General features: G+C 36.0%; 1 protein-coding gene and 1 long non-coding RNA gene across 3 annotated transcripts in view; one reads left to right on the top strand and one right to left on the bottom strand.

Annotated features, from left to right (window-relative positions):
• Nucleotides 1-13,373, bottom strand: part of LOC136338985 (uncharacterized) — a 206,354-nt gene that overhangs the window by 98,958 nt on the left and 94,023 nt on the right. The gene's annotated exons all lie outside the window — the stretch shown is intronic.
• lov (jim lovell) overlaps nt 7,982-13,373 on the top strand; it is a 127,445-nt gene continuing 122,053 nt past the window's right edge. Inside the window, exon 1 of the mRNA XM_066281830.1 lies at nt 7,982-8,307. The gene's annotated coding sequence lies outside the window, so the exon portion shown is untranslated. The remainder of the gene's footprint in view (nt 8,308-13,373) is intronic.

Raw genomic sequence — 13,373 nt, 5'->3', positions numbered from 1 at the left:
GAAAGTCTGATCATTTGATACTCCATTATGAAGCATTATTTTGCCAAAGTTACGAGACTTAATTATTAGTATTACTGGGTGGTGCATTTCATGTGAAAGTGAGTGTATATATAATAAAAAAAATAAAAAAAAAATATATATCATTCTTTGCTTTCCAACATTGCGTAATTTTTATTTAACATCGTGAGTGGCTTTGAAAATAATTGTTGGATCTATTACTTAGTAAAAAAGAAAATAAACACAAAAAAATCATTTGAAGTTATTTTTTATGTTCAAATATTCCGCCCTCATTATCGAAACATAAATAACTCCCGTTAACAGTTTCCCTCATAACACTACTTAAAATCTGTGGAGTTATCTTTCTTACGGTAAGTCGAACTGCAACCTTCGATTCATTAGTTTGAAAAGTCTTACGGTAAATTTCATTTTAAGGAATCCTCAGAAGAAAAAGTCCAGTTTGGTGCAATATCGGGAGATCGCGGTGGCCAGTTTATGGGGCCCTTAGTAGAAATCAAATTATTTTTAGGATTCTGCCGCTGTCTGCTGAAAGCAATTTTGATATCTACATAACCTTAGTGCGCAAAAACTCCGAAAACTCCTATTAAAAATATTACAGTACCTAAATTTTTAAGAAATTTATCACTTCACATCAAGACCATAAAACATTTTTTTTAGTTTCATCACAATAGCTTCAAAAAGCAAGAGCTGATAAATAGTCAAGTCGAATTCTTTACTAAAATCCCATTGTCTTCAATACGCAACATCAGCATCCGCTTAAAAGGGAATCGCATCTGACACTCATAATTCATAAAATTAATCAGCTCGTGTCTGCGCTTGTAGAGATCGTGATGGTCTATTTATGTCCTTTGTTGAGCAGAACATAGGTCACGAACACACATGTATGATAGTAAATGGTCATTTATTACTCGCCGCTACATCAGAGCCCCAGGCTAGGCGATATTTACCCATAAATGGGGATCTCATGTTAGTGCTGCGGAAAATTAGTTTACAAAAGTGTATGCTTGACGTTGGCTAATGTAGTTGTGGTTTCGCTTCAGGCTGGGCGTTATGATTTTTTGATAAATCCGAAAATTGTTTTTATTTCCCACTGTCCGGCCAAATATCTTTACCCCGTGCCGATTTGCGGCCGGTCAAATGAACATTACAGTATCCGATACTGTAGTGTTTCTGCTAGGCAAGCTCACCATACTCCTATTAGGCATCTCTCGTTTGAAGAATTGCGGTCATTTCCATAACTAGGTACTCTCATAATTAAATTATAATTCTCGCTTACCACACCAAGCCATAATTTTAACCTAAGGATAATTTGAAACATTGCACTACTCACTTTTTTGCATGTAATTAGCGTTTATAAATTGAATGCTTAATGTATTTGATAATTACAACTTTAGATAAACTCGAGTTCGCAGACTTCTAGCATCTTCGAAAGTTCTTATGGAATCATTATTAATTGCAAGTTAGACCACAGTATGAAATGAAATAACGTACGGTCATGGTTTCTTAGGCTTAGCCAGGCGATCCAAACGTACTTCAACATGAAGGGTGAATAGGCTAATTGCTTTAAATATTACGCGGTACCAGAGGCGACACATTCAGAGTTCGTGGACCTTTTAATTTATTTTTTTTTTGGAAACACATCAGTTCGGATTTGTCACTCGGAATTGTTCAAAAAGTATTTTGTGAAACCAAACGCCACAGTATACCAAAGTGTCTGTTTGTCCATTTCTTCTACGATCAAACTTTCGCTAACGAATATTGCCGTTAATAAAGTACTATGCGCGAGGCGCCTCTAGCACGGACTATACTACACATAGGATGAATTCAAATATACCGTCGAGTACTTCCACGTACACCCAAAGCAGTTTTTTAATTTGAAATGAATTTGGCCGTTTTTTATTGGCGCTTTTAGTAATGCGCATGCCCACCGCGCACATCATTGATAATTAGTATACGGGTACTTCCTACGAAGCCTAAAATACAATTACGACATTAAACCTCATTTTTAACACCCACTCTGTATATATTTTTGTATAGACTACAATTGTTAATATCAAATTATTACAACTTTTAATAGTGTTTGTTGAATTCCGCTAGAAGGTTTGTTATATAAATCAGCTTCTGAACCTCTCCTTGCTATTCCATTTTGATATTTTCTAAAACATTAAGTAGTTTTCAAATTTTTACTAACACTATTGTATTATTTCTGAATACAAAAACGTCGTAAAATTTTATGAAAACTATAATTTTGTCCTCGCCACTAACCGAATTAACGCTGAAGTGGTTCAAAGAATGGAGTAAGAATTTCATGTCAGGAGCGTTCGTGGATGTGCGGTAATTGCAGGTAGTGTTAAGTAATCGTTCAGCGGTCAATACAACAAAACAAACAAATAACAAGATTGAAAACCTTCAATTTTTAAGTGTAATTAATTAATTGCCAATCGATTGAATCTCTTCGGTATCAAAAAAATGGTGTTTTCTCTAGAAGTCTAGAGTTTTTCATGGACTCACTACTTCAGCACCAACGGGCATAAATATACGTGTAATTTGTTCAGTAAGGAATATTATATAAAAATCATGAATGATTCGGGCTTGAATGAAATCTGAGGACCACATTTATTTCATACCTAATCGAGTTTGATGTCCTCTGCTTTACGAGTTGAATTTTATGAGAATCATCGTGTTTGTTATAGCTTTGCTCACAATGTAATAATATGCGTGTTCTCCAATAAAACAATTTCCATTTGCTCTGCTGCAGTTCCAGTGTCGAAATGTTCTTAAGTTTTTCTCGAGGTGTCAACTGTGTTATAACACAAATGTTTTTCGTTCGGATTGCGTCGAACTCTCCATACTTTAATTTCTATTGTTAATTAATTGTTTTCACTTTTAAAGAACAAAAATAGCCAACTATTTAACCGCAGCTCCACAATAGTTCTCATACTAAAAAAGCGCCCCACTATATTTGCTAAATTCACAGTAATTTATGATCGATTAAATAATTTAATGAGTTTTGTGTGTTTAAAACGTCTATAAAAATATATCACACAAAACCGCAAATTAAAAATCACAAATCTGACCGACTTCTCGGATTAATTATGCACGCTTTAAACAGATCGTTTGTTTTACAAGACATAGAAACAGATCGTTATTCGAAATATCTTTTTTTCCATCCAATAATAGGAATGAGGTTTGTTAAACCATACAAACTATTTAGTAATGTAAACCAACTTTGCAACCTGTTTGAATACCACTAATTTGCCTTTATGCAACTTTTTATTAGCGCTAAGATCCATGTAAGAATGGTACGTTTTTTTTTCTAAAACTCCTTTAACCGTTGCTGAAACAATTATTAAATTCCCCTATAAACGCAACAGAAATGTTTCGACCTTCAGATGTGGAATATTCACCCTCGAACCTTTTACCTCCAAGTTTTTACCACAAAAAGGCAGAGTTTTAAGGTATGCAGAATTAATCCCATTTTGGCTTGCATACAGAGATACATCTCAGGAATATTTTTGGTGTATACTTCTTTGCATGAAATAAATACTATTTTGTTCAAGAAGGTATGGAAATTTCATCTGTTGGTTGAACTCGAGGTCTAGGATTAAATTCCAAAGAACACCGCAGGGCAAAGTGGTGATTTTAACAACAAGGAGAACATTTCAATTATAAATTGCTGGCGAACTGATGGTAATTTTGCTCAAACTTGTTCGTCAAAAAATTCGATATATTGGTATAACTTATTGGTTTTTTCACGACTTTATTTAAAGATAAATTTCGAAATGATTGACATTTTATCAGTGCCGCTGTTCGCCCTCAAGAACGTGGTACTATAATATTTAAAGTCCGACATTTCATTTGGCTGCAACCATCATCAATTTTCTGCGAGAAATAGTTTAAGCTCGGAATTTTTAGTGTTTACGCAAAGGAGCTACAATGAATATGAAGTAAGAAATAAAATTACAAAATGGAAATTTGCAAGCAAAACTGCGTTGCGCCCATCCCACTGGTTGCAATTGATTATTGCAGATAAAGAGACAGTGAAATTGAGTCAGAAAATAAAGCAGATGATGGGAGAAACTGAGCACTTTAATTCTCACCGAGGTTAAAATAAATCTTTAATTTAGTACGACCCAAAATATACATCTTTTTTTTACATTAAACCGAGCTTGAACCTCTTACCGTGTCCAAGAACTCCATGCTGTTATTCTAATATGGCGATACTCGGTATAGCTATTTACCAGTTTCAGTCTCGATTCTAGAGACTGTAAAAATAGGGCAATAATTATCATCATTTGTTATACAGGGTATTCCGAAATATGTGCGCAGTAATTATAATACAGCACATTCTGCTTCGAAAAATATCACAAGTTCACATGAATCGGGATCCGAAAACTATTCGTCGCTAAGATTCAGAGTGTTAATAATATGGTGTCAAAGTTTTAAATGTTGTTTTTCCCTTCAACAGAACATGTTATGCCTTGACCAGATCGGCTTTTAAATAATTGTGAAAAATTACAGAGTCATATTTTTCTTTATTTTACTACCCCGAACTTTTTTCTGGTTCACCACTAACCGCTCATTTGTTGGAACTTGAATCCCTTGTCCAATTTAGAAAAATACTTGGTCTCCTGCCTTGTCGTCGCACCATCAAGCGTTTTGGAGTATTCATACATAGGTGTATGAATAAATACATTAAATTTCGAACAGCATTTTAATGGTTAAACTGTCATTTACTGAAATTTTAAAATATTCCGCTCTCTTCATTAATAACTGAGGATTTTTCAACCACACCTCTTCCTAACAGTTACGCCTTCAATACCTTCATGCCAGTTCGGCCGTAGATGACCGATGTCCCCTTTTGGGACCTGGACGACAGGGGTCCCGCTTTCGGAAGTGGTTGGTTTTTGATGGGCTACCCTCTGAAGCAAATTACTTTATTATTTAGCAAGCGGCAGGCATAGAAGTTTAGTTTCACATTTTTTACCTGTCGGTCAGGACTGTGCGAAAGGGTGATGGGCAGAGAAACCATGAATATTTTATGGTCCACCTCTTTGTTAATTGCTAATAAATCGATCATTTGCCAAAAATTAACAGATCATCACGAATATGAGATTAGATTCCTAGGAAGAAGACTCTTCACGATGTTGTGGCAAAATTAGTGGCATCTCTGATAGAAAAAACATCAACTCCCAGAATTTAATAGACAAAGTCAAAAGTCTTCTTATTCTTCTAAAATTAGGCGAATTGATTCCTCTAATCATCCTCAAGTAATCAATTATTTAACATACAAAATGGATCATAAGTACCGGGTGGCTAAAAGTGTTGATTTTTTATTGGGTCAAAGAATTTCGGGAGTTTTGTTCAGTTTCCTTACGTTATGTCAGCTCACTTCTGTCGGTATCATAAGATTTCAAAATAGCTAGTTCTTACTTGGGATTTTAAAATTTCAGAGTGTAACAGCGCAAAAATTAACAGTCTTCATGAAGTTCGATTGTCTAATTTTCAAATATCTTCATGATTTTCTATAGTGTGAATCATCCATAGACGTAAAGAAATTCGAATGGTAGAAAGAATGCCTCGTAGTCGAGGAACATCCTTCCTAAAGAAAAACAGGAGTGATATCTGATGAAATTTACTCACCGAAATCGAAATATCATGGTCCCAGCCTTCAGTGTCCACTACCGAAGTATTCTCTTTCTACCTCCACAATTTCCAGAAAATATAATAGGGGAAGTTTACAATTGGGGCAATTTTGCAGACTACCTCTCACGCTGCCATGATATGGTACCGTTCACCAGTGGGCGAAAACTCATAGAAATTCATTTTGCGACCTATAGTCTTTTTAGGTGTTGAAAGTAAGGTATGGCCTCGTGAGTTATGAAAGGACTCTTACAAAAAAAGTACAGGAATATCTTAGGCGGATATGCTGTAGATCGTCGCGCTTCTTTAAGGCGCTTTCTACAGAATATATCCAGCTATATTTATGTCGAAAATGTTATTGTTTGTCATTTACATAATGCAATCGTATATATAGGGTGTTTGGTCGACGATACACATCCGAAAGAGAGTGGAAGCTAAGATAATTTTGAACGTATTTGACCATATATACTATTATACAAAGTGTCACGCATTGCAAGGTATTGCGATTTTTTCGAATTTTACCAAATTCGCTGCTTACTTCCATATAAGTTACAATAAAAATTTAGTGGAGCCTTTGATTTGAATTCTTTTTTTATTTTTCGTATGATCTTGGATATATATTTCACCGATATCAAATATGTAATGGGACCTGCATATGAAAAAAAAACTGTACCCCTTTAAAATTCCAAGAATGAATTTCATAAATATCGAAGTTCGACTTCGTAAGCGAATAAAAGAAAGATGCAAATGGAAGAATCGTTCCAATTTCTCTTAAAACTTTTTTGACCATTGGTATTTCGAATAATGTATTGAAAAACGTAGATTTAATGTCACACAATGTATTTAATTAAAAAAGAAAAAAATGCATATAGCGATTTAACAAATTGAATAAAAAATTAATAAATAATAATTATTATGTATGCATACTATATGTAATTGTTATGCTCAAAATGAGAACCACTGTGTTTATCGTATCTCGGTGGTGGTTACTCCAAGTCTCATTTCGGCCTTCATTACTTCTGCTGCCCCATTAATTTTTTGAACGAGATGGCGTCGATCATGAATTTCTTTATTGTATACCAGTTGCTTCATTTGTCCCCAGATATGATAGTTGGCAAGGGTCAGATTTGGAGACCCGTCGGGATATAATATCGGTCCATTCAGCCCAAAAATACTTGGTAACTTATTTCTTGAAACTTCTAATTGTCACTGTTTAAATTGTCTGGCAAAAAATATGGGTCAGTCCAAAGCCAGCCTAATACACCAGCCCATATGTTTCCACTAAATTTATGTTGAAACGAAGTTTTCGTTTCACATGCTGATTTTCTTCAGCTTATTAATGCAGGTAATGAAAGTTGATAATTCCATCACAAGACAATTTGAATTCATCCGTCCTGCGAAAATTCTGCGAAGAAATCTTCCATCTTCAACATCGGCATATATGATAAATCGACATAAAATCGATCTTCAGATTGGGTCTCCTTCCTCGAGTGGTTGCACGAGAGCGTGGTGAAAAGGGTGTATTTTCTATTCCAGCATTTTCAACTTTTTCTTCTTGATTCAATGTCCGTGCAAATCGCGACAGAAGTCTACATAAAACACTTCACGCCAAGGAAATCTGAACGTTTGAATGCTTAGTAAATTCTCTGGATTGGAATCCCATTGAGAACTTATGGAATTTTGTTTTCGGAATGATCCTCAATGCTGACAATGCACCCAGAATTGTGGACGAATTTGATGAAGTGGAGGTTAATAATATTCCAAACAAAGATTTATTGGGCAAAAACTGAAGATTCATGGCTAATGCTGCGTATTTTGTGAAGTTTCAAGGCTTCGCCTGAATTCTAATTTATCCAAATTATTCACGTATCACCAAATAAAACTGTAAAAAATTGTTTATGACTGCTAGATGTAGCATAACCCGAAGTTTTAAAATTCCTATGCTCAATACCGAGCTTTAAATAGACACCTTAAAACAAACACCTTTATATTTAAAAAAGGAGGAAAAATAATATTAATTAGGAAGAACATATCTTGAAGCAGTATACCAAATTACATGCTCCTCCCATTAAGCGCGGTGACAAAACGGGTACCTGTCAACGACATGAATTAAAAGAATCAAAACGGTTCTAGACCCGCGATCCGCGAGTGGAAGTAGAATCAGGCAGACCAATGAAAGGATGAAGAACATACGAAGGCGGTCTATGTACCATGACCACCTCGATTCTCCTTACCAACTGCTCGGTACTGCAGTATAGTACTACTTCTTACACTTACGTTGTGGTACTTAGCGTATCTACGTAAGCGCGAGTACGTCTAAGAACTAGGTTGCATGGTACTGTTGTGGGTGAGCGATGATCCGCGCATTTAGGTGCATTTTCACAGTTATGTAAAAGACCATATTGACATCACGGATTGATCTAGGACTTGTTGGATTATTGCTTTTATGATATTGGATACTAACTTAGTGCGGGACAGTGAGGACAATAGAGACTTTGCCGTTCTTCTTTGTGGATTTCAGTGAATTGTGTCCAGTTTCGCGTATCTCACTAAGGATTGATGTGATTGTAAGATCGAGGTACTTAGATACTGTTTCATTACATCATTACTGCAAAAAGATCAATGAATTAGGAATTGGGAAATCAGGTATGAAATCAGTTACTTAGATTTGGAAATAATATATGGTCTGCCAGTTTTACCAGTTCAATAACTTATGTCGTTGGCGGAGACTGGAGAACTTTTCTTCACTTAGTTGATCAAAACGGTCTACTGAAGTCAAACAGGAATAAAGGCATTTTGACCTCAATACGAATGCAAAGAGATATTTTTTGTATCCTTCACGTACGGACATAAAATTCCCTATTTATAGAAGTAGCTTACCTTACTTACAATTAACATATGTCAGAAATAGATGCGATAAACGGTTCTTAACGGGCGGTGGCCGTTAAGAATTCTTAATACGCCTGCCGTTAGGTAATATGCATTTATTAAATGATTTTCTGCTACACAAAATTTATTTTCCATTATAGCATGAACGCGAGTTAGGGCCCCAACGCTTTTTTTAGTGTGTCCCCCCCCCCCAGGAACTTCCAAATCTTTGATTTTCATGAGCGAATGTCGTATTGCCATGTTTTTGAGATGTTTGCCCTATTTGTTCCCAAACCTGTTTTCACCACACACCACATATGTGGAAGATGTGAGATGATATAGTAGGAAATTTGTGGGGATAGGGATAGATAGGTGTAAATAGGGAACTTAAATTGATAATAAACTTGGGTTACCTTATTCATCTTTTATCGTAAGAAGTCGACCAAAGCGGTTTCATTAATCATAGAGCAGAAATATTTTATATTTAAAAGTATAATTTCAGTTGTTAGGCACACACATGTTCTTATTTGGGTTGAAAAAAAAATATCGAGGTGTTTGCTGCTCATCTCTAATGGTATGTTGAATGCTGATAAAAAATAGTCGAAAATAACCTAATTAACCTTAGACGTTATATAAAAAAATATATTGTTTAATATCTGCTAATGATTTTACGAATACGTATATACATATGTATATCGGCTTCGGCCTCTCCGTAACAACTTTTGTTACAGTACTGATTGAGAACCGTTTGGCTGTAATTCAGATTTAGCTGAATAGTAGAGTTTATAAAACGTTCAACTGTATAAAACCTTATTTTTACGTCTTTTACGTTATATCTCTTTCGATAGTCCAGAAACAGCGTCATTAACCATATTTATCTGAGGAAATTTGAGAGGAATATAAATGTTATGTCGCACTTATTTACCCTTCGAAAGCATGCTATTTCAAAATATGGGCGGTTTTGTTTCCATTAATTCATCCACTAAATGAAAGGAGACCTTTTATTATTCTTCTGTGATAAAATTTTTTCTCTGAAATATCCGGATTTAAAAAGTAGTACGAGCGGAGCACCCATAGCTTGCGGAACCAAGAGTTGCACTATGCCATGTAGCATTCGTTCATTTTTCTTGTATAATTAAATTTTCATTCCGAAAAACCCCTAGTTAAATTTGTAATCTGAAATTGCTAAAACGATATTAAGGGTGATTCATGATGAAGAACTCTCCGTGACTTAGGATTTACATAGGAGGCGACTTAGATCTCCGTTGCAGGACAAGTTCATGTTTGTCTACCAGGACTTCGTAAAAACGCAATGCGCTTTTTTAGTTCAGAGATATAAATAATTCACACAAAATTCACAAAAAGTGATCATATTTCTGTATAGCCACCAAATATTATTTAGATAAATACTTTGGGCCCGAATGGTGGCTGTGCAATATCTAACTGGAAGTCCACGATATCCAGGATATAAAATATTATGTAGGAAAATTTATTGTCCAAAAGTACCTGTTTCCAGCTCCTAAAGACGCAATACTTTGGTCTATTATTGAACAACTCATTATTTTTACCACTCCCTATCCATTTACCTTTTACTCCTAAGTACTGCGCATCGGTTTTTTGGTTTAGTTGCTGCCGTTAATGTTGCGGATTCTGCTTCAATTCGATGACTTGAGTTGGTATAAGTTGGTTTTGGTTGCATTTGGTGTTAATCTGCGTCGTCTTGCCTGTTAGTACCTGCGGTCTTTCTACCGCTCTCTCAGTCGTATTGCTTTAAAAGCCGCTTCAAAATTCTTATGTTACACTTGTAATGTTAAACTGACTTGCGTCTATGTAACATTACAAGTTAAGTTTGGCACTATATTTTACAATTCATACTCGTATGAAGAAACAGTAATTACTTGCATAAACATCCTAATTCGCAGGAGTTGGCGTAAGTTTCATAGTTCGTATTCTCCGCAACTTTACTCCTTTTACCTTCAAACTCCGAATAAAACTGCGTAACGACAAATTTCACTTCGTAATTTGTCGTGACCCCTTTCTTCTTCAGTTTTAGGAAGAAATTCTGCTCCACTTGAATAAATACCCTACAATGACAGGAACAATTCTGTTGTGCAAACTTTTTTTATTTACTGCTGTAAACCATCTTACTATTGTAAGGGAGAATTTATGTAGTCTTGTAAAGAACTTGATGTTATCGATACAATTAGAGCTGTCTGGCATACTTGAGTGTTTCCGAATAGTAGAAAATATTTCTGAAGCAGCAACTATTTCCGCTAATCCGGCCATAAAACGCCTATTCTGTAAGTTTGCGGATTTATCAGTGTGCGTGAATGCACAAATACGGCAACTATCCTACAATACTCAATCTTCGATTATTATTTAAGGAGAGTTTCAGGCTCGTGTTTTTCGCAACTCTCAACATTCCCGATCTACTAAAATTTATCCACAATTTCACATTCCCGCAGAACTTAACAATTTAATCTAAGCCCATAACTATATTTTAAAGGGTTAGCATTTAACTTGAAGGTAAACGGTTTAATGTGATGATTCAGTGTCACAAAGAGAACAGTTTTCCGGCGCTCGCCTTCCACATTTTCCCAACCAACCTGTTGATAGTTTCCCGATGTTTCACACATTCTCTTCTCGCCCGCGGCTTTTCCGGATGCGTGTCGTGCCTGTTTTCCTTTTTTCTTTTCTGTTACCAGTGGCAGCGATATGTGGATTTGGTGTGTTAACACAAAATGCACGAAACGTATGAATTGAGTCTTTGAATTAATTCCAAAGGGGTTTTACGAAGGGGTCCGCGCTCTCTGATTGTGTACGAGAGCGGGACGACGCGTGGACCGGAATTTGAGTTGTACCTATAGAGCGTCCCCCGTTTTTATTCGGTTCAAATGCGCGTCTTCCACATTACGTAGAACTCCTATATCCCTTAATATACAATAAATCCTTAACATACGGTAATGCTTAGCGACTCGGAAATATTCCATAACTATATCCTTTGCTTATCCTCCATTCTAAAAGCGAATTAACTAATTTATAGTTACAGAACAAACAAATATATACCAGACTTTAATTCCCTGCTAACGCTAGACGCGCGGCAAAACAGGTTGTCGAGCACTTGCCAAGCGAGAGGGCGCGCGACAAAATCCTTTTTAACCCCGAAAGTGCGTTTTACGCTCGATTGTGTGAGAAAAATAATATTATGATCTACTTCAACTTGCCCAATAAAGAATTAAACAAGCAAACAAAAGGTGCGATTTCGATCGAATACCTAACGAACTTGTTTAGTATAACAAGAGAGTAATAATTACCGTTCTGAAATTCGTCAACCGATGCGAAAATGAATACAGCCGGTTCTCAGTGCATGCATTGTGCACGTCAAAATTAAACCATACCGCCAAAGGGATAATAACACCGATCACCGTAATTGATAGCTAATGCGCTAATTAGCACTTGCAGCAAGGTAAACACCCTTTAATAAAAGCAGGTGATTTAATGTACAGGTACTTACTCGGAGCATGCGTTTTAAAATTACACGTTTTTAATAACTCTCAATTACCTCTACTTAATGTTGGTAATATGTCGGGCCGGGTTATTTATGATTCTTGGGAATTTTCTTACTTTTTTCCGCGTCTTATACGTTGTCGTTGATTTATCATGTTTGATATTCACGGTAATTTGAAATCTATACTTTCCAAATGCGATATGTTTGTGGGCGGGTAGGTCGATTTCTGAGTACAATAACACGTTAATAGCTCGGACCGCATAATTATATTAATAAACACGTGCATGTGATGTAATGCCGACGTAGCTTGTAAAATCTTATTACGTAAGATTGTCACATCGAATAGTGGCAAAAACCTTGCTGAACACCGATGTAACCTATTTAATTCTCGCATTTTAGTAGACCACCAACGGCGTACACAAAAACAAAACACCAAACGTGGTTAATTTCCAGGTACCAGAGGTGTAACGACTTCTACGATTTACATGATTAAAACCATGTATAAAAATAACGTATCTAATTCAAAAATATGTGGTTGTGTAGTGTTATACTGGTTGAAATAGGCCGTATTTCGTCTACGAAAAGTAAAAAACCATAAATCACAAAATTTCTGATTTTTCATACTTCGTGGTAATCTTCTATTGGTACATCTAAATTCTTATATTGGCAATACAAAAACTATTCAAAAAACAAGAATGTTGCTGACACAACATCAAAAACTTTGTTATTAGTTTTTCGCATAAAAGCAGGTACCGGGGACCTCTCAACCTCAGTTAGCTTGAAACTTACGGGGATAGTCCCAGAAGTACCCGACTTGACTTGCAGATGGCGACTTTTTTGTCCAGAATTTACCTACATTACAAACACCTAGGAAGTCGTATGCCTAAAATTTGAGGGTACTACGGTTTTGGCGATTTTGTGAACATGAAAACTGCCATGAAAAAGCAGAGTTAGATTCTATACTGGAGGAAACTGGTCCTTCCTTAACAACTATAAAATATTGGGTGGCAGAGTCTAAACGGGATCATAGTAGATGACAAGACGAACTCCGCAGTGGTCAGCCCAATGACACTCTAGATTTGACTTCTCCTAAAATTCTGGTAAAAATGCACGAAATTGTACTGAAACAACACATTTTGAACGAACAGTGAGATATAAGAAAGTTGTGCACAAAATGACCGCGATTACTCACAATTGAACAAAAACAGCTCCGTGAGATGTTTCAAGGAAATGTTTGGCAAAGTGTCGTAGCAATAAAGCCGAGTTTTTCTGTCGGTTCAGGACCATGGATGAAACGCGGGTTCATCATTTCACATCTGAGACGAAAGAGTGATCA

Source organism: Euwallacea fornicatus, chromosome 4 (assembly GCF_040115645.1).
Source record: "Euwallacea fornicatus isolate EFF26 chromosome 4, ASM4011564v1, whole genome shotgun sequence".
Lineage (NCBI taxonomy): Eukaryota > Metazoa > Arthropoda > Insecta > Coleoptera > Curculionidae > Euwallacea > Euwallacea fornicatus.
The sequence above is the reverse complement of the archived record's forward strand: the minus strand, read 5'-3'. Positions and strand labels throughout refer to the sequence as shown.